Here is a 21540-nt window from a genome sequence, read left to right on the forward strand (position 1 = left end):
TGTTCCCTGCACAGCTTCTCCCAATCCATAAATATCTGACTTCTACCAGACTGTCACCACAAAAAAGGTGGTGATTTATTTAAAAAAACAAAAACAAAAACAAAAAAAAACCTCAAGTAGAAGGACAGAAATGTATTACTAGAAGTGACAGGCACCAGAGCAGTAAGCAAAGTTATAGATAGTTGAGAAGGGAAGCGCACCTTTTGGCTCAGCCTCACCTAGGTGGGATTAACCAGGCTTCTCTGTGACATGTGCTGTTGACCAGGGCTGTCAGTTTAAACTAAACACATTTTACAGTGAAGGCCGGCCTGAAACATAAATTCTTCCCCAACCTAAACACTGCAGAATGTCTGCCAACTTTCAAAACAGCTATGCCAGCAGTGTGTTATGGTGTGGTTTTGCAGATCATTAGAAGAGTTGTTTGCAGAAGGGGAGAGGGATTCAGCTCATAAATTCACTCTTAGATTTGGGGGGGGGGTGTCTCAAGAATTTTCTTCTCAAATAATCAAGGCAGGGTGCAGCTAACAGAAATAGCCAAATAGCCATTTCACTCAGTAATATGCCCTCTGGATAGTTCCAATTAAAGAAGTTTCTGGAAAAACCTGAAGAATGCTCAGGACAAAAATTGTAGGTAAGGTGGGTATGGGTCACTCTTTAAAAGACTTTGAAGTGACAAGTAGAGGCAGAGGGATGAGGAAAATTTTAGTATAAGGAGATGAAGATCAACATTTTGCTTCACTATTGATATCTGAAAATTAGATCTCTAAAAATACCTACTCATGGTGTCAGATTCATGGCTGCTTCATGCCAGTTAGGAACAGCAGGGTAACATTTGTGAGCCACATGGGTATATCCAATAACTTGGGAATGTGGGAACCCATAAATAAAAAGGCATACATTGTCTAAGAATAAATACACATGCATACTTCACTGTCTTTGTTGAACAAATATTTCTGAGACTTATATGTGTGGATTGGTGAGAAGAAAACAATAAGCTCTACATTCCAAATACTAACAATGTTGACAGAGCTTTTAGACATGCCAGAAGGCAGTTAGGAAGGAGGGAACGCCCAGTAGAGCTGGGGTACACAGGAGGGGGCATCTTGTTCAATCCAAGGAGGTTGACAATAAAGCCAAAGGGATTTCTAGAAGTATTTGGGAGACAGAAGGTGTCCATTATGAAAGTCTTCTAAGTACCCAGAAAATGAAGCCATGGAAAAATCTGTTGGGTAAAAAAGAGATTGAGCAGAGATGTGAATAAACTATAGATTTCAGGAGAGAGACACTGATTCAAAGGGCATGGAGGGAAGCACCTCTCCAAAGTCCAGCTTGTCCATAACCCTGTCTATTCTGAATCCTACTCTCCAGTAGACCATGCTTTTCTCCACTGCTTCTTTGAGCTACTACTGCCCCAATTGTTTTTCTCATCCACTCTTGCACAAACTTGTCAGCATCAGATTTCTCTTCAAATATAGATCAAGATTTTAGTTTTACATTCCTTGCTCATATTAGTAAAAAGCTTTAAATCAAGGTTTTGCTAGTGAGATATTATGTAGCCCAGTTTTAGTCATTTCTGTCTGGCTCCCTTCTCTGTACAAACACTCCAAATCATTAGCCACTGTAGTTAATCTCTGAATGAAAGATAAAGCGTTGCTCTCCGACCTTGGCGTGCACTCTTGAATTCCAACAGTCTGGATAAATCAGACCTGGTTTTTCATCTTCCTTTAAAGATCCATGTTGTCAAGGTGAACGGTAAGTATCAAGGTGATGTCATATCTGGAAATGATCATTTAGATCTACTGGGCAATGTGAGACCGCATGACTTGCCCCAGTCATTTTCCATTTCTACCTTTTTCTATGGGACCCATGACACTGAGACCCTAGAAGTCCATATGACTTTACATTTATGTAAATGAGGCCAGGTCATTTTAATATGTTGCATTTTTAGGTGATTCAAGCTAGACGGGATTCTATGGAAGGAGTGTGAGTGTTCTAGAGAGTGATAATTAGCAGCAAACAGTTTTGGACTTGCCCTCTTTTATTTCTCTACTAAATTTTACATGATTAAATACATTTAGAGGCCAACCTTCCCAGATATATAGAACATCCAGTGAAGAAAGATGTTAGCAATTACATATATTCTTGGATGTAAAGCAAAACAATCAAACAAACAAACAGGGCTGAAAGAAGACTTCTTATAAAACCTCTTGTAGGTGTTGTCACTTTTTGTAACACCTTTTCAGCAGAAGGATAACAAGTGGCAGGAAAAAAGTATAAGCAGGAAAGAAATGTCCTTGTTACAGTAAGATGATTATATGGTGATACATATCCCAGAGACTAATATAAATATACCACATCAATCTCTTCTAGTCAGTTGATATTTAGAACAATTCTTAAAATGTCTTACAGATTAAGCATTCAAAGGCCTTTCTACTAGACCACAGAGAAACATTATGGGCATCCATTTAATAGAAGAGCCATGTGAAAAGACATGACCAGAAGATTCTTCAGTGTGTGAGCATGCACTTGTAATAATGTAGGTGTTTATTAATTCTGACTTACACAAGCTCTTCTGGTTCATTTATAACAAGTGTAAAACACTACTACTAAAAACTACAAAAATCCCAATAATCAAATACAATTAACAACATTTGAATAAATTCATATATATTCCTGTTTTAAAAGACTGGTTAATTGAGAGAGGAGAGGGAGAGGGAGAAAGGACCAGAGTACTGCTCAGCTCTGACATCAGGTCATGCTAGGGATTGAATCTGTGGCCTCCGGAGCCTTGGGCACACAATGGTGCTAAAGCAAAATGAGAAATCACCCTGGCACCATCAATGCTTTTAAAAATTAATTTGAATTATTAATGAACTAACTAATTAATTTTGGATATATATATATAGAGTAATCAAGAGGGTAGAGAAAGAGAGAGAGAGAGAGAGAGACAGACAGAGAGAGAGAGAGAGAGAGAGAGAGAGAGAGAGGGACCTGTAGCATTGCTTCACTACTTGTGAAGCTTTCCCCCTGAAGGGGAGGACTGGGAGTTTGAACCTGAGTCCTTGTACAGTGTAATAGGTGTGCTCTACTGAGCACACTGGGCACTGCCCAACTCCTGACTACTGTTTTCTTTCTTCTTTTTTTTTTTGCCTCCAGGGTTATTGCTGAGGCTTGGTGCTAGCACTACAAATCCCCTGCTCCTGGAGGCCTTTTTAATTTTTTTTCATTTTATTGGGCAGGACAGACAGAAATTGAGAAGGGAGGAGATAGAAAGATAGAAGATAGACACTTGCAGACCTGCTCCACCACTTGTGAAGCAACCCAGGTAGGGAGCTGGGGGCTTGAACCAGGCTTGAACAGTCCTTGTGCTTTGCATTATGTGCGCTTAACCTGGTGCATTACTGCCCAGTCCCCCAACATGATGTTTAAAACACAATATTTGGGATAGTAATAAGAACCAAAAGAAAAGGAAAGCTTCAAGGGTCGGGCAGTAGCACCGCAGGTTAAGTGCACATGGTGTGAAGCACAAGGACTAGCACAGGGGTCCCAGTTCAAGCTCCTGGCTCCTCACCTGTAGGGGGTTTGCTTCACAAGCGGTGAAGCAGGTCTGCAGGGGTCTATCTTTCTCTCCCCTTCTCTGTCTTCCCCTCCTCTTCAATTTCTCTCTGTCCTATTGAACAACAATGACAGCAACAACAAAAACAATAATAACAACAATGACGACGATAAATAACAAGGGCAACAAAGGGGAAAAATAGCCTCCAGAAGCAGTGGATTCATAGTGCAGGCACTGAGCCCCAGCAATAACCCTGGAGGCCAAAAAAAAAAAAAAAAGAAAGCTTGTTTTGGGGATATTTTAAGACACATTAAGCACAGGTTAACAGAGGCCAAGAGAAAACTTGTTATCAAAATAACATAAGATGGAAGATTATTTCATAAACTGTTGTAGTAAATTATTTACTATTGGAAAAATAATCAAAATATTGTTCTTCCTAAAAACCAAAACTAAAATGTGTATAGGTAGACTTAATGGTCAAATGCAAAAAAGTGAAACTATTCCAGAAATTAGGGAATGTATATATAGATGAAGGTGCACCTGTTTGTAAAATTTTGAAAAATATAAAAATACTCATCACAATCAATGATACAAAATTAAATATAGGATGCTGGGCAGTGATACACCTGGTTAAGCATACACATTACTATATGCAAGGACTGGGTTTGAGCCCCTTTTCCCCATCTGCAGGGGAAGCTTCATGAGCCTTGAAGCAAGTACTGCAGATGTCTCATTATCTCTCTTTCTCTTTATCTGTCCCTCCCCTCTCAATTTCTCTCTGTCCTATCAAGTAAAGTAAAAGAAGAAGAAGAAGAAGAAGAAGAAGAAGAAGAAGAAGAAGGAGAAGAAAAAAAGGCTTCCAGGAGCAATGGATTCATCTTACAGGCACTGAGTCCCAGTAATAATCCCAGAGGCAATAATAATGAAAACAAAACCAAAATTAAATATAAATTTGAATAATTCATGAAAGTAAAAATACAAATATTACATATAAAGACAAAACTTGCTTTGCCATGCACATGGCCTATAGGTTTTCTACCACTGGAAGAAACTTCAGTGCTGTAGTGTTTTTTTCCTTTGTCTCTATCTCTTCGCTTTCTACATGAACATTTGTCTGCAGTGGTAAAGCCCATGTAGTGATCCCTCATCTGAGTGACTGATACTTGATTATCAAAGAAAGACTATTATAAAAATATATATGTTCATTAACAGATTAGTATAGCTCAAGAAAAGCCTTGTTTTGTAATAATGTAATGCCAAGCACTGCCACTAAAGTGTAAGTTGGTACGATTTTCTAGAAATTAATTTAGGGGGGCCAGGCAGTAGTGCAGCAGGTTAAGTGCACATGGTGTGAGGTGCAAGGACCAGTGAAGGATCCCCATTTGAGCTGGATCCCCATTTGCGGGGGGGGGGGGGTCACTTCACAAGTGGTGAAGCAGGTCTGTAGGTGACTTTCTCCCTGTCTTCTCCTACTCTCTTGATTTCTCTTTGTTCTATCCAGCAATAACAACAACAACTAGGGCAACAAGGGTAAAAAAAATGGGGGGGGAGGCCACCAGGAACAGTGGATTTATAGTGCAGGCATTGAGCACCAGCAATAAGTCTGGAGGCAAAAAAAAACCCCACATAATTTAGAGATATTTACCATAAATCTTGACAAAGTTTGTGAGTTTTTACCGGAATTTTTTTTTTGCAAAATTATAACTACTGAAGAAAGGAAAAAAAAAACATAAACAATGTGTTCTGAGGAATCTCCAGACTGTTTTCTACAGGGGTTAAATCAATTTTCATTCCCACCATTCTAGCCAACACTTTTTTTCATCCTTTCTGATCAGTGACATTCTCACTGGTGTAAAGTGGTATCTCATCATTGTTTTTTTATTTGCATTTCTCTGATAATAAACAACTTTGAGCTTTTTTTTTTTTTTTTTTTTTTTTTTTTTTTTTTTTACTGCCACCAGTGATAACCCTGGTGGCTTAGAGCCAGCACTAGGAATCCACTACTCTGGGTGGCTTTTTTTCTTTTTCTTTTTTTTAGAAACAACTGCCATTGACAGTGACTTTAATTTTTTTATTATCTTTATTTATTGGATAGAAACAGCCAGAAATTAAGAGGAGAGGGAGATAGATACCTGCAGCCCTGCTTCATCACTTGTGAAGCTTTCCCTCTGCATGTGGGGACCAGGGGCTTGAACCCGGGTCCCTGTGCACTGTAATGTGCATGCTTAAACAGGTGCTCACCACCTGGCTGCTGGGTATCCATTTTTTCTTTCTTTCTTTCCTTCTTTCTTTCTTTCTTTCTTTCTTTCTTTCTTTCTTTCTTTCTTTCTTTCTTTCTTTCTTCCTTCCTTCCTTCCTTCCTTCCTTCCTTCCTTCCTTTCAATTTTATTAGATAGGACAGAGAGAAATTGAAAAAGGAGGGGGATATATAAAGGGAGCGAAAGACAAACACCTGCAGACCTGCTTCACCATTCATGAAGTATCCCCCCTGCAGGTGGAGAGCCAGGGTCCCAACACAGGTCTTTGGCATGATAATATGTGTGTTCAACTAGGTGTGCCATCACTTGGTACCCACTTGAACTTTTTTTATGTCTGTTGATCATTTGAATATTCTTTTTATTTATTTATTTTTTATTTATGTTATTGGATAGAGACAGAGAGAGAAGGGGGAGATAGAGAGGAAGAGAGACAGAGAGATACCTGCAGACCTGCTTCACCACCTGTGAAGCAACTCCTCTGCAGGTAGGGAGCCAGGGGCTTGAACTGGGATCCTAACCGGTCCTTGTGCTTTGCACCACATGTGCTTACTCTGCTGCACTACTGCCCGACTCCCTTGAATATTCTTTTTTATAGAGATTTTTTTTTCCCCCACCAGAGTTATGGTTGGGGCTTGGTGCCAGCACTACAAATCCACTGCTCCTGGAGGCTTTTTTTTTTTTAAATTTAATTTTAGTTTATTGGTTAGGACAGAGAGAAACCAAGAGGGGGAGACAGAGTGGGAGAGAAAAAGAGAGACACCTGCTAACCTGCTTCACTGCTTGTGAAGCAACCCCCCTACAGGTGGGGAGCCGGGGGCTCAAACCCGGGTCCTTGTGCAGTCTTTGCACTTAGTTCTCTGTGAGCTTAACCGGGTGTGCCACCACCCAGCTTGCTGAATATATTCTTTAGTGAAAATTTTGGGATGCATTGGATCGACCTTCCCGTGGTGCATCCCGTGAGTACCCATTCATTGGGGAAACTGACGATCCTTCCTAGCCGACTGAATCCACATGGATCCCAGTCACTTTCAAAGCCAGCAACAAGCAGCTCCTAACAGCTTTCAAGCTGTTGGTCCTGCTCTTCGAGTCCTCCAACTTAATGTTGAGGGGCTGTCCTTTGCCAAACGTGACCCACATAGTCAACAACTGCCACCTCTCCAGATTCAAAGGAGGTCTCGAAACTTTACATCAGGCTCAACCTGACGCTGTTGACTGGCTACGGAAGAAGGGCAAACGCTAGAAGAAGTGGTGAAAATTTTACCCAGGTCCTCTCCCCATTTTTAATGAAGTTATTTATGTTTTTTTGAAATATTTATATATACTGGTTATTAGTTGTTTGTCTGATATATGGCATGTATCTACCAGAAGTCACAGCAATTCCTCTCCTAGGGACATATCCATAGAAGACAGAAATACCTAATCGAAGATATCTATGTACATCTGTGTTCACAGCATCCCAGTTTGTAATAGCCCAAACATGGACACAAGCCAGATGTCTAAAGACAGATTAATTACTAAGAAAGCTGTGGTATATATTGACAATGGGATACTATAAAAAATGCTATTAAAAAAAAAGAAGTTATCTCCTTGCCCATATCTAGGGATGGAACTTGAAAGAAATGCTAAATTAGATAACCCAGAAGGAGATGAATGAGTATCAGTTGATTTCACTTACAGGTGGACACTGGAAGATAAACCTATGAAAATGCTTCAGTTATGACTTTTTAATATTCCACATGCTAATTAACTTTCAGGATCTTATCTATTACCTCAAAAAACAGATTTTTAATTTATAATTACATAAGTCTCTTACTTTTTTCAACTGCTCAGTATTTCATTGATTGCTGGTGGTGATTTCTAGTTGGTTGTGGTTTATTATGTAAGAAATTATTCAAAACCACTATCAAAGAAAATGTAGGTATGATTATTGCTCATAACGTTACCGCACTAATAAACTACTGTTAATAATGGTAAAAATATACACTTCCTTGGAATAAAGTATTTTTATATGCGCAACTAATTAACCACACTAGTAAAAAATTAAAATGAGTTGAAATGTGGATTTTTATCTTGCAAAGACAGGAATTGTCAAGTTGTGTAGTGAGTCTAATGTCTGTCTGCATTCTTACAGTATCATAATATGGAAAACATCTAAAGCCTATTAAGCACTGACATATGTTTGTGGACCAAACTTCATCTCTTAGTCCCACCCATCTCATTCTCAAATCTATTTTTTGGGGAGAAATTCCACTTGAATACACTGTAGATGGGCTCTCTTTTCTGCCTTAATTTCTGTATCTATTTTTGTGTATTTCTTTTTAGAGTGGTCTTAATCCAAAAACTGCTTATGTGTTCCTATAGCACATACCAGTTTGCTTGCAGGAAGAGTTTGCAAGAATAAACAAAGTGAGTATCTAATTTAAAAGCTACAAAAGAGCCATCAATTTCTTGAAAACTTTCCCGATTTTAAGAAGTAGGCCAGAATGCCTCAGTCTATTTGTTGGGCTTTTTAGCAGAGCTCCCAGCTAGGCAAAGGGCCCCTCTTACAGACATCTGTGCTGGAACACAAAGGCCTCTGTCTCTGCACACAGAGAACAGGAAACATCTTGTCGCCAACAAATCAAAGCATAAAACATTACCACATCTCCTGGCTCAGGAAGCTGATGACCCTTCAGTTATCGGCCCCACTCCCACTCTTCCCTGGAACAGCTGGACCTCCATGTCCCCAAGGCAGTCATGAAGAACACAGCACTCTGTAGTCCCTGGCACAGCTGGGAGTGCCAGGCCCCAGAGATTCTCAGAGCTCTGCAGTTCAAGCACTTGGTTTAAAATTACTAGATGGGAATTGGGTGCTCAGAAAACTATCTCTGAGACTCTGAAACTTCAAAGGCACACAATGGCATTTCCTTATTAATCTCCATATTTCTATACTGGATAATCCTCTCATATGAAAAAAGAAGGCTACACTTTTTTATAATTTAGTTGTAGTAGTCCTGGTCTTAAGAAATTCATTTTGATCTGTGATTTCACACAGAATCTCTTACAATGAAGCTCATAGTTTTGTACAGGTCACTGTCTTATACCCACAATCCCCCTGGGTTATAATGTCCATAGTCTAGTTTAAGCATCTGTATCTAGAGGCGTAGTTACTTCTATATTTACCACATTATTAATGCAGTGACCACTACAAAACAAGCTATCTTCCTACCTGTTGCATGTTAAGTAAATTTTCATCAGGGTTAGATTCTTTTGTTGGGCAAAAATAGAGTTTGATCTGTGCATATAATTTCTACATAACTAAGTATATATTTGCTTATATTTGTGTTAGATGTGCAGCTTCTATATAAACTTTGCAGATATTTGTTTTTATTTTCATTCAATATGAAAAAGATATTAGAGAGAGAGAGAGAGACCAGTATATGCAGTACAAGAAAGTCTCAGGGAATCAAAGTCTATGTTCTACCAGTTGGGCTATTTTCCTGGCCACTTTTTTTTTTTTTTTTGCCTCCTGGGTTATCACAAGGGCTCAGAGGTAGCACAATGGCTCCACCAGAGAGGAAGGAAGAGGAGATGGGAAGAGGCTGGGAGAGGGAGAGGTAGAGGGAGAGGGGGAGGGGAAAGGGGGGAGGGGAGAGAGGAGAGAGAGAGAAAGAGAGAGAGACTTGCAGCACTGCTCATGAAGCCCTCCCCACCTCCCACAGGTGGAGACTAGGGACTAGTTAAGTACATGGTAATGGACACTCTACTAAGTGTTACCATCTGGTCCCATATTCTAATTTTAGAAAGTTATATATTTTATCATAAATAGGACTTCACATTTTGATATCTGAGGTGCCTGAAAAGCCAAAACCTTTAAAAATACGTATGATCCTGGTTTCTAACCGTCTTCCTCCATCTCCTTTGTTGACTAGAAAAAGACTCACTACTGGTGAGAACTAAGGGCTCAGGATAACAGTGTTCAAGGGACAGTTGGTACATTTGAGCAGCACCACTAATTCTCAAGTCTCTGATCTGTGTGCCCAAGGCATTAGCGGGCAGGGGTACAGTCTAAAGAGTCTGTCAGGGCCATTTCAGTGGCATTTCTGAAGTGTTCACAGCTCCTCTGCACAGGCCAGGAAATGTGCCAACTCTCACTGCAGTTACACATACTGCCCTCCTGCTTCATGTCTATTTCCTGAATTTATATGGTACAGTACTGGAATACCCAAGCACAGCATATGAATTCCTCATTCTGCAGCAGAAACTGCAGGATATCTTAAATTTGAGTTTTAAAATGGAACTAAATCTGTGGTGCCAGGACACCTTTTCAAGGTCAAAGTTGACAGGAGTGGAGAGGCAAGCTCTGTCCAATGCACGTCCAAACTGTATGTGGATTCCACCCTTGCAGGCCAAAATCAGTAAGCTGGGAATAGTAAACAGGAGGCCTGGAACAGTTCTCTCCTGCTTGGGCAACTGGATTTGGCAAAGGCAGTCTGACAAGCCATTTAGACAGTTCCCCAAACACATCTGTGGAAGTGAGGAGGGCGCTAGCACAGCCAGTCAAAATGAACAGGGGGTTTAGATAGGGAAGGCTGAAAATTGCCCTTCTGGCACAGAAGTTAGCCTGCAATGTCAGTTAAATGCTCAGGAGGGCCAGTGCCATGCCAGAGTGCAGAGGAAGAGATGTGGGTTTCAGTTGTGGGTTATGCAGGACAAGGGGAAGCTGGAGGGCTACACATGCATGCTGCCTGCCACCGACTTCTTAGTTACTCTGACCCTGATGACACTAGTCCTTAATAAACCTCAAATCCTTCTTACACCTAAGGAATCAAGAATGCTCTACAGAAAAAGGAGGAAAGAGCAGATCTGGACATATGCCTGAGAACCCAGGTTCAATCCCCAGCAACACACATACTAGAGTTGAGTGGCGTTCTTCCTTTCTTTCTTTCTTTCTCTCTCTCTCTCTCTCATAAAAAGCAATGCACAAGTCTTTACAGAAATAGTAGCAATTTGAATTAATCAAAGGGAGTGAAAAAATTAAGAAATAAGTTCAAAACAAGAACAACAAAACAATAAACTGAAGTGATCCTCAATGAGGAAAGAACAGAAAGAAGAATCTTTTTTTTTTTTACCAGAGCACTATTTAAATCCAGTTTATGGTGGTGTGAGGGATTGAACCTGAGACTTTGGAGTCTCAGGCATGAGAGTCTGTTCGCATAGCCATTACGCTATCTACCCTCCATCCGAGAAGAATATTAAGATGTCAAGGCTAACACTACTCTGAACTTTGGTGGTGGGTGTGCTATGGCACTATACTTTTGCTATCTTACAGTCTGTTAATTTACTATTAAATTACTAATATTTTGTTAACGGCTAACACTTCAGAAGACCATAACAGACTTAGAAAGGAGGATTTCATTAGAGTTCTGAGCTGTGAGGGTCAGTGGTTGACTTTTCCAGAAACATTCTGAGTTGGTTTTTAAATATAAGTTGGTTTTTAAATAAGTAAAATTACATTAAAACATAAATTAAAACTAAGATAATTCTTAAAAATTCATGACTTACGTACCCCCCTTTATTCAGAGCTAGCATCTTATTCATGTGCACTTTCTCCAATCCATGCTCACTTTTTCATTCAAAGAGCGGAGAGACCAAAGCATCTCTCATGTGGTATTAGGGCTCAAACCTAGGCTGGCCACATACATGGCAAGCCATGTGCCATAGCAGTGGGATATCCCTCTAGTGAACTACATTTTACTCTTATATCTGTTCTTGAGGTCATGAGTATTTGTTTTATTTGTATTATTAAAATGATACATAATAGTGAGTGATTCTGCTTCTCAAAGAATTGCTCTATGGAGAGTCACCCTAGTTTAGTGATACTGAGATAGAGCACAAATAGAAAAACGGAAGAAGAAAAGAAGAAATTAGACATGATAGTGAGAAGAAATCTCTACAGTAATCTGTGTTTATCTTCATTTTTGAAATTTCAATTGATAGATTTTTGTTATGGTGACCTATGTTTCTGGGATCTTTCAATGGAAGATCTTGGACTTCCCTGCTCCTTCACCCACTTCAAGGGAACTGATGGCCAGGACATATAGTGGACCACTGTGCAAGAAATGCTAGGTCTCTATATTTAATTTCTTTTGGCCTTCTCTCTTTCTCTCCTACTTACTAGAGGCTACTGTGAAAACGGACTTGCAGCTTAGGTGCATCCTATACTGCAAAGTCAGAATTTCTCTGATCTGATTTATCCTGACATATATTTCACTGAGCTCAACTAACTGGTTAATATAATACTACTAACAGACTGAGGCATTAGCCAAATGCATCTTTAGAGAAATGACTGTGGACTTGGAGAAAAGAGCCCTAGAAATTCCTGTTTCATTTTTACTAAATCACTCAGGATGGATGAGCTCATTTGTTCACTATAGTGGACTTGGGGCGACCCCACACATAGACACACCTGTCCCTTGTTCTCCCCACTGTGTTAAATGGGCAGTCTGAAACTTCACTAACTGTTTTAAATAATGCTTTCCTCTCTAACAGTGACTGCTCCAGGAAAGAAAGTGAAAGACAATCACAGACTCAGAAACCCTTGATAGAAATTCTGGGATACTTAGTCTTTCCTTTCACAGTGAGTATGCTGAACGGAAGCAGAGTTGTGAGGCTAGAGAAAAAAAAAGGGGGCTACAGCCCTCATATGTCCAAAACTTCCCCCATCTCCAGTCTTTCAAGCTGGAGAGTCAATACATTGCCAGTAGTATTTAAGTGAGTTTAAACTATTTCTCTTCTTTCATACCTTGAATCATCTTAACTGACAACTCAGCAAGATGTGGCACTGGGGTTGGGGCAAGTGCACTGTAATACAGCTTATAAGAAGACTGAACATTTGCATGTGTGTATTCTTCCTTGTAGGACCATCAGGTTTCTGGTCATCTCTTAATCACTTTACCAGAGTAGATGTGAATAATATCCTCCTCTACAAAACATCCTCCTACTGTTGTTACTTCTCACTCTGACACTGCACACAGTCCCTCTATTATGTTGTTCAAATAATCATTCCATTTCCCTTCTGAGCAGGAAGAGAAAAAGTAGGAGGCAATAGGTGAGAGGAGGAGTCAGATGCTCGCTCTTTCTTTCTTTCTCTCTCCCTTTCTTCCTTCTTTCCTTCCTCTCTTTTTAACAATTAACAGAACTTCTGAGCAGTTCCTTCCTGTTAAAGAACATGGGCTGATGATGTCTATTCATTTTATCTTATTATTTTTTATTTATTCCCTTTTGTTGCCCTTATTGTTGTAGTTATTGATGTTGTTGTTGGATAGGACAGAGAGAAATGGAGATAGGTGGGGAAAGAAAGAGAGGAGAGAGAAAGATAGACACCTGCAGACCTGCTTCACAGCTTGTGAAGTGACCCCCTTGCAGAGGGGGGAGGGGAGCCGGGGGGCTTGAACCGGGATCCTTAATGCCAGTTCTTGCGCTTTGTACCATGTGTGCTTAACCCACTGTGCTTCCGCCCGACTCTCTCTCATTTTATTTTTTGACATGTGTTTTTAATAAGAGCAATGATGATATTAAAGCCCCCTCTCCCCCAAAGAAAGTTGATAGCAAGCAGAAAAATGTGAGTACTGATCAGGGAATTTTTTTTTTTCTCACTAAAGCCAGAGAGTGAATTTTTGGGATGACCTAGGGTCAGTTGCCATCATCTCATTCTTACTGTTCTAGGCACCATTATGCTGAAGACATATCCTTCAGTAAATAAAGAATTACTTACTTTTTAAAAAAGGAAAATTCTCTAAGAATTTCCTTTGAATTGCAACCATCTAAATGCTCTTGTTTTTGTTTGGGACATTCCCTCCTCTACCCCCAAAGTTCTACACCTTCATAAATTGTGCACTATCCACTTACACATTTTATTGTTCTTTTCACAGATGAAGAATTTTTTTTCCAGCTGTCAGACGCTCAAGAATGTGGCTGTGTTAAGGTAGATAGTTTGATTGCTGGCGAAGGGGGAGGCACAGTCTTTCAAGAGAACAGATCACCAGGCAGTCTTGTTCTTGGCATGGTTTAAGATGTGGTGAGCTTTGTCACCTTTCCTCTAAACTCTCTCAACTATCTCTATCCTAAACATCCCTTTAATGCCTTAGCTCAACAGAGATAAGCAGCCTTCTGCTGGAAAATTCCACCACACTTTTGTTTTGTCCTCTGGGTATTAATAGCTATTTCTTATCCCTGTGGCTAGTCTGTTCAGTTGTTTGTGGGCAGTGGCTATAATTGGATCTTTGAATCTCTTGCAGTTACCCAATGCCGTTAGTGGAGCATTTGATCTAAAATAGCTCTTGGATAACATGAAAAAATTCTGAAAAAGCTAGATGGAGGATTCAGTGGATTATTAAACATGCTTAATATTAAAAAAGATATTTTGAAAGGCTCTCCCATCACAACAAAAGTTCCATTTGATGCTCCAAGTTACATGATATACTATGTACTTTTAGAAATTCCATAATCTATGAGGTGACAAAGGATTTCCCCAAAAGTAGGTTAGCTTTGGATAGAAATATATAATTCTATGTGGCTGTTTTCTAACAAGGCTCAACTTACAATGACTGACAAAGTCAGTCTACTCCCCAACCTTAAATTTTTCGCGCGTGCACGAGAGAGAGAGAGAGAGAGAGAGTAAGAGAGAGAGAGAGCAAAAACAAGTCTTTCCCTTTTAAAATTTATTCCTTTCCCACAGACTTCACTTCTAGGAAGGTTGTGGTGACATCTTGACTTCTATAACTTCATGTCCCAAACTAGGTAAATGTAATAGGAAAAGTAAGTTCCAGTACTGGTCAAAACCCTCGGCATAGTACTTCACTCACAAAGGGCAAAAACAAAGCATGATTTTTTCCCCCTACTCTTATTTTATCTTGAAGAAACTTAAAGACCAATATTTCATACTGGCAATTTTCTTCTCCATCAACCAGTAAAAATTGGGTTGACTTATTATTATTATTTTTTTAGGATAGTGAATTTAGTAAAACTCTTCAATCTTGGGCCACTAGACTCTCTGCCTTTCATATAATTTTTGCGTTGGTATTAAGGCATGCCACTCAGTTACTGAGAACCTCCTTGACTCTCTTCCTATCTATAGAATAAATCCTGACCTTCTAGCACCTACTATGATCAAACCTCAGTATATTTTCCAACCTTACTTCTAGATGAAAGAATCCAGGTATCACAGTCATCTATAACATTTAACCCAGTATTTACAATAATTGGTAAGGACAGTAACTGGGTCACAATCAAGACTTGAGAAGATTAACAAGGGAAAAAATAGTTAAATATGAGCCTCCCCCTATAGGGAAATAAACAGATCAATGCCCTCCAGCTTTGAAGTCCTTTATTTTTCCAGTATCATCTAATGCATCCTTCAAAGCCCTTGTTATGTACACAGAACATTTCCGGAATATTACACCTCAAAAGGGACACAGCATTCCCTTTTAAAACATTCTCCAACACAAACCGTCTGTTGAGTTGCTTTATAGCATTTAATGAGTTTTTAATGCTTGTTATTTGTTTCTTCAATTAGATTATAAATTTGAGACCTGGAATTATATTGTACTTGTCTTGGGAGCCAACTGACAACTTTACCTAACAAAGTATTTACCCTAGAGATATTACCACCACTTAACAAATATTTAAAACTCACCATCAAGTTAAGTTTGGGGCAGATGGGTGCTCAATTCCCTTTGGCTCCCTCTAGTGATACTCAAAATATAACCCAGAGCTGCATGTTTTTGTTTCATCCCATCTGTTCTAATTTTACAAGGATCTGATGTGGCTCAGAGAACAAATTCAGCTACCAGCAAAAAGTCATTATCATAACTATGATTGTCCAAGTATATCAGTCTCATGTGCTAGAGCTATTAAAGAACCTGTACAAGTGACCTCATCTGACCTGCACAAAAACTATGTGAGACTGTGGTGTTTCTCTAACCCTCCAGCAAGAGGACATGGAAGTGGTGGGTGTCAAGTGCCTGGCTAGGAAGAGCTCCTCATCATCGTGTTTTACTTCTCTCAGATTTTCTGGAATGTAGTTTGAGGTGCATATAATATGGTATAATTTTAAGGTGAAGAATGTGATGATGGGCTGTATGTATATGTTGTGAAATGATTCCACAACAAGGCTATGTAACACAGCCATCACCTCACATAGAACATTTTTTAGAACTACTCTCCTGGCAACTTACTTTTTAAAATTTATTTTTACTTACTTAATATTGATTTACAATATTGTAAGATTCTAGGAGCATATTTCCACACCTAGATACATGTGTACATAGAACTCACTGCTCGCCCCATTTGCCAGACAACAGCAAAGATCCTGAGTCATCATCTCTTAGACATAACAGTATTTTTTGTTCACTACTGTCACCTTGTTCTGTTTTAGATCCTTATAACTGCAAATATAAGAGAATATTGCAAAATTGAGGCCAAAAATGATGGATTAACCATGGAAATAAAATAAGACAAAATAAAATAAACTTCCCTTCCCTGATTGTGAAGTGCCTTGAGTTTACCAACCATCAGTAAATATTCCAGTCCACACTTGTGGCCAAATGAAGAGAGCAGTGGAGCAGCTTATGATGAGTCTGGACAGGGAGTCACATGTTAAAAACAAACAAACAAACAAACAAAAAACCTCTTAGGATGAGGTTTGCCTCTGAGTTTGGCTTGTTTACACCTAGCCTGATATAGAGATAACTATACCTTGAGTTCAAGTACCCACTTCCTACTCTGCGTGGATGCTGGAAAATGATTATGTGTCTGTCACAGACAAATGTTTTGTTACTTGAATGTAGCTCTCTGCTATTAAGGAGTCTGCCTATTTCAACTGTATATAATCTGGAACCCTTGCAACTCATCAGAGTTCTCTGTGTTAATTTTTTCCTGATTGTCTCTCAGCTATAACTCAAAAAATAAAGGTCTTCATTTCCTCCTTACAGTGGTTATTAGTTTTTAAGTCAATAAACTCCATATCCCTTCATATCAACCCATGTCCCTGACAATCACAAACCCATTCTTTGTTCCTATGCATTTTTTTAATCAAAAGATTTCACATGTAAGTGAGTTCATAAAGTATTTGTCTTTTTCTATCTTATTTCACTTAGCATAATGCCTTCAAATCTCAGCTATACTGTTGCAAATGGCAGGATACCCTTCATTTTTATGGTTGAATAATACTCCATTATATATGCCACATTTTCTTTATTCATTCATCCACCAATCAACACTTAATATGCTTCCATTACTCCTTATTTTACATTATGCAATTTGAAGCATGGAAATTCCTGAAGAACTGGACTACTTGGCTGATGTGCTTTATTCCTAAATATGAATATTAGTAAAGAAGATACAGTTCTGACAAATCCATGTACTTAGCAATGAGTATTTAGTTTGAAGAGAATTGATAGTTGCATAAGCAAAAGAAAAACGGCAGGGGAGCAGTGTTCAAGTGGCCTATTTTAGAATAGGCCCCATTTGTTATTGCTTTACATATATATAGGCTTAATTCTAAAATTAACTGTGTATCATCATTTTAAAATAGTCTCTTTTTAAAAGTCAGAGTTTTCAGTTAATGACCAGTTCATCACATGAATTCCACTACAATGAATAAAGTTTTAATATACTTATAATAACAATGTTGAAATTCTTGATTTCTATTCGCAACTAAATTGTTTTCATAGCAACAACTCATCTGTTAGCATTACAATTTGAATTGAATTAAGGTGCAAATAGGCTCATTTAAAATGGAAAAGATTACACAGTATTAATACTAGTATTGAACCAGTAGTCTAGAGAACAGGAAACAGTGAATGAAATACATAAATGAAAAGTAGAAATCTTAGGCTGGGAGACAGTTTCACATTAGAATATGGAACTTGTCTTTAATTTCCTGGATCAATCATAGGCAATGAGCAATATTCTAGTGTCTATCTCTATTTTTCTCTCTCTTTATTTCTCTTCGCTCTATGTTAAAAGAAAATAAATCTTTAAATTGTATAAATATTTCACAATCTGTTTCCTTCTTGCAAAGAGGTAAGTGATGTAGGTGGCCTGATAAAAACAATGGTAGATTTTCAACATAAACAGATTTTGAAACTCTGCATTATACCTAACTAGACAGCACCAATGTTTTTGGAAAAACAAAACTTAAAAGTCACAGTCTTGATTTCTTTTTTCTCTCCCGAGTATACATTATTATTAACAAGAGCCATCTGCTTTCCATTAACATTGAGAGAAAAGATCCATCTTAGGAATTATGATCCAAGTTGAATTGTAGGCCAGGGGAATTAGGCCATCGCTTCTGCCTCAAATGCATTTGTCCTTATGCTAATCATGACAGGAACAGGCAGAGCATTCTCTCTCTCCCTCTCTCAACAAATTAAATAATGTAATTCCCTAACTGAATTGTAGGGCAAGCAAGCAACATGTGCATGCAAGATTTAGAGCATGTATGTGTGTAAAAGGGAGAGCTTGGAAACAAGCTGTCTGTCATATTGCTATTCACAGCAGGTTTTTCACTGATTACAGAAAGGCCATCAGTTCATGTAACTTCTCCCTGGTCTTATATAAAAAAAGGTCCCTTAGTGACTACCCAGGTGCTTGGAAATGCAATAAGGAAATAAATAATTTTCTTTTTTAAAAAGTGGAATTTGAATAGCTGAACAAGAGGTAGTGTTGGGGTTAAAGAAGGAAAGACATTTAGTGCACTGAAACCCAGAAAGACAGAACTAGATTTGTAGCCACTCTGTCAATCATTAGCTGTGTGACCCTGAGAAATTTACTTTTAGCTTTATTGGGCCTCCTTTTCCTTATATGTGAGTTAATGATATTCAATTCACAAGAGTGGAGGGAAGAGTACTGCAAATCAGATCAGATCCTCAAGAGTACCCAGCTCCAAGACATGACTGTGTTTTCTCAATACATGTTTGCTTCCCTTTTGGGTTTCTTTCAGATTACTTTAGAAAGGACCTCCTGGGTATTTCTTCTCCAGGAAAGGTATCATTGGGTCATAAGGTAGGTTCATTTCTCGTGTTCTGATGTATCTCCAGGCTGTATTCCATAGGGGTTTGACTAACTTACATTCCCAGTATCAATGTAGGAAAGTCCCTCCTGCACACCGCCCCCGCATCCCCAGCCCTGGCCACACACACATACTACACAGCCTCTCCTACAGCAGGTATTTCTGTCTTTTCTAATGTATAAAATTTTCACAGGTGTAAAGTTGTTTCTCATTGTTGTTTTTTATTTGCATTTCTCTGATCAGCAGTAACTCTGAGCAATTTTTCATGTCTGTTGGGCCTTTGGATCTCTCCTTTGGAGAAGATTCTGCCCATGACTTCCAAATGAAAACCCATATCTGCAAAGATGTATGCACACCTATGTTCATAGCAGCACTGTATGCAATAGCCCAAACTTGGAATCAACCCAGTTGCCCAACAATCGAGGAATAGCTAAGAAAGCTGTGGTGGTAGCGCAGTGGGTTACGTGCACATGGCATGAAGTGAAGGATTAAGGATCCCCGTTCGAGCCCCTGGCTCCCCACCTTCAGGAAGGTCGCTTCACAAGTGTTGAAGTAAGTCTGTAGGTGTCTGTCTTACTCTCCCCGTCTTCCTCTCCTCTCTCGAGTTCTCTCTATCCTATCCAACAACTAAAACAGCTACAATAATGATAACAACAAGGGCAACACAATGGGAAAAATGGCCTCCAGGAGCAGTGGATTTGTAGTGCAGGCACTGAGCACCAGCAATAACCCTGGAGGAAAAAACAAACAAAGTTGTGGTATATACACAATATAATACCATGCAGCTGCTAAAAATGAGGTTATCTCTTTTAGAATATCCTGTCTAGAATCTAAAGGTATCATGTTGGGTGAGACAAGCCAGAAAGAGAATTGCCAATATCAAATGATTTCACTTATACCTGTAACTAAAGAAGAAAAGGTAGCAAGGGGAAATAGAACAAGTTGAAACTTGGGCTGGATGTGCTATATTGCAGCAAAATAAAAGACTCTGGGCAAGGAGGGGAAAGAACAGGATGGAAGGATATTGGCGTCCTGGTGTGTTTCCTAGACAACTATCAAGGGGAGATGAGAGGCTGTGCCTATGTGTTAAATAGTCTACTGTAACACATTAACCCACTAACCCACTCCCATAAAGAAAAGAAAAGAAGAACATCCTGTGTACCATCTGCTAAAGTGCCCCCTAGCCAAGTCAGTTTAACACAAGAACAGATCCTATTAGTTTTAGGTAAAGGAAGATGCCATCTCAGCCTATTATGCCACCACTATGCATGGCATCATTTTATCCCAGAGCTCAGCACTGCTTTGCTCTTCTCTTTCCCTTATGCTCTCTGCCTCCTCTCATTCTTTCTCTCTCATAATACATAAGTAAATGGTATTTTAAAAAGATAAACAGATCAGAAGCTTCCATTCTGCCTAGACCAATAAAATACCAACTTATTCACCTACACTTTGACACCTATGCCAGACTGATGAAATATATGTTGACTTTGGCATTTCTCATGGAAGATGATTACTTGCATTGGCTGCTAAAAAAGACAAGTTAGAAAGTATATGTGTATGCATACCTTTCATTTATTCTCTCTTCCTCTCTTATCTCTCATCCCCTTTAAACCATTTTGTAGGAATTCAATGTAGTCAGTTGAGTTTTACATTTTGATGAGGGTAAGTACACATCTGAATTGGAGAGAAAGTGTTTTGAGAAAATAGGGCTGTTGGATAGCAACCTTCTTTATGAAACTGAGCCCTTGAAAAATCTGTTATGACAGAAGTTTGAAAAAAGTTGCCCTGTGTCCTTGACAAGTCATATAATTAGGTGAAGCGGAAGAGAAAGCTGTTCTACAGAAGGGCAGTCCACTGTTCCAATAGAAAAAGGCTAGTTTTCATGTCCACACTCCATACTGTTAAATCTAGCTGCTCACCAAGAACAGAGTTAAGAAATATGGTTCATGGTACATTCTCCCTTCATTAGATTTCAGGTTTGGGAGTGACAGGTTTACTATGTAGTCAGATAGGCTGGAAGGAAGTTGGAAGAGTACAGGATGATCAGCAGAGGCCAGAGGTTTCAGAATAAGAAAGTTCACATACAAGCAAATGGAAGTAAAAATTCTACCCTGTATGTGAGGAGGAGGGCATGATAAGTTTTGGTATCTTCAGTTGTAAAAGCATTGTTCTACCCTGGGCTCTACGGATAAGGTATTCTTTGGATAGGGCCACTGACAAGTGTTATCCTTAGAAATTGCTTCTGATGGTCTGAGGATAGGAAATAAAAGATTCAAATTGAGTTACAGGAGAAAGAAAAATCACAATTCTGAACTGCACGCCAACACTCTGTCAATCACTAAGGTACGTATTTCTAAACCATTTGGTATCACTGAAGCTGTTTGTGTCTGCAAACACTAAAAATTATTCTATGCATAGTTAATGGCAATAACATTCTTAGACTTCTGTAATGATCTCCCAAACAATACCAAATAGGAACACTGTATTTTCTTTCCAACAGTGAGGGAAACCTGTGGTGGTTTCCATTAGAGCTAATAGTTGCAACTGGGATTTTATGGTCTACAGAGTCTAAGGTATTTACAAATACTTCCCATATTTTAAATTTGGAGAGTTGTAAAATGAACTTCCAAACCAATCAAATATTAAAAGATAGTTTTTATCTTGTGTTAAAT

At 39.0% G+C, this 21540-nt stretch overlaps 1 long non-coding RNA gene across 1 annotated transcript in view; it reads left to right on the top strand.

Moving 5' to 3' along the window:
• Positions 1–542: 542 nt before the first annotated feature.
• LOC132534932 (uncharacterized) overlaps positions 543–21540 on the top strand; it is a 167219-nt gene continuing 146221 nt past the window's right edge. Inside the window, exons 1-3 of the long non-coding RNA XR_009546692.1 lie at positions 543–631; positions 2410–2536; positions 8137–8220. This is a non-coding gene — a long non-coding RNA (uncharacterized LOC132534932). The remainder of the gene's footprint in view (positions 632–2409; positions 2537–8136; positions 8221–21540) is intronic.

The sequence above is a fragment of the Erinaceus europaeus genome, chromosome 20 (assembly GCF_950295315.1).
Source record: "Erinaceus europaeus chromosome 20, mEriEur2.1, whole genome shotgun sequence".
NCBI lineage: Eukaryota > Metazoa > Chordata > Mammalia > Eulipotyphla > Erinaceidae > Erinaceus > Erinaceus europaeus.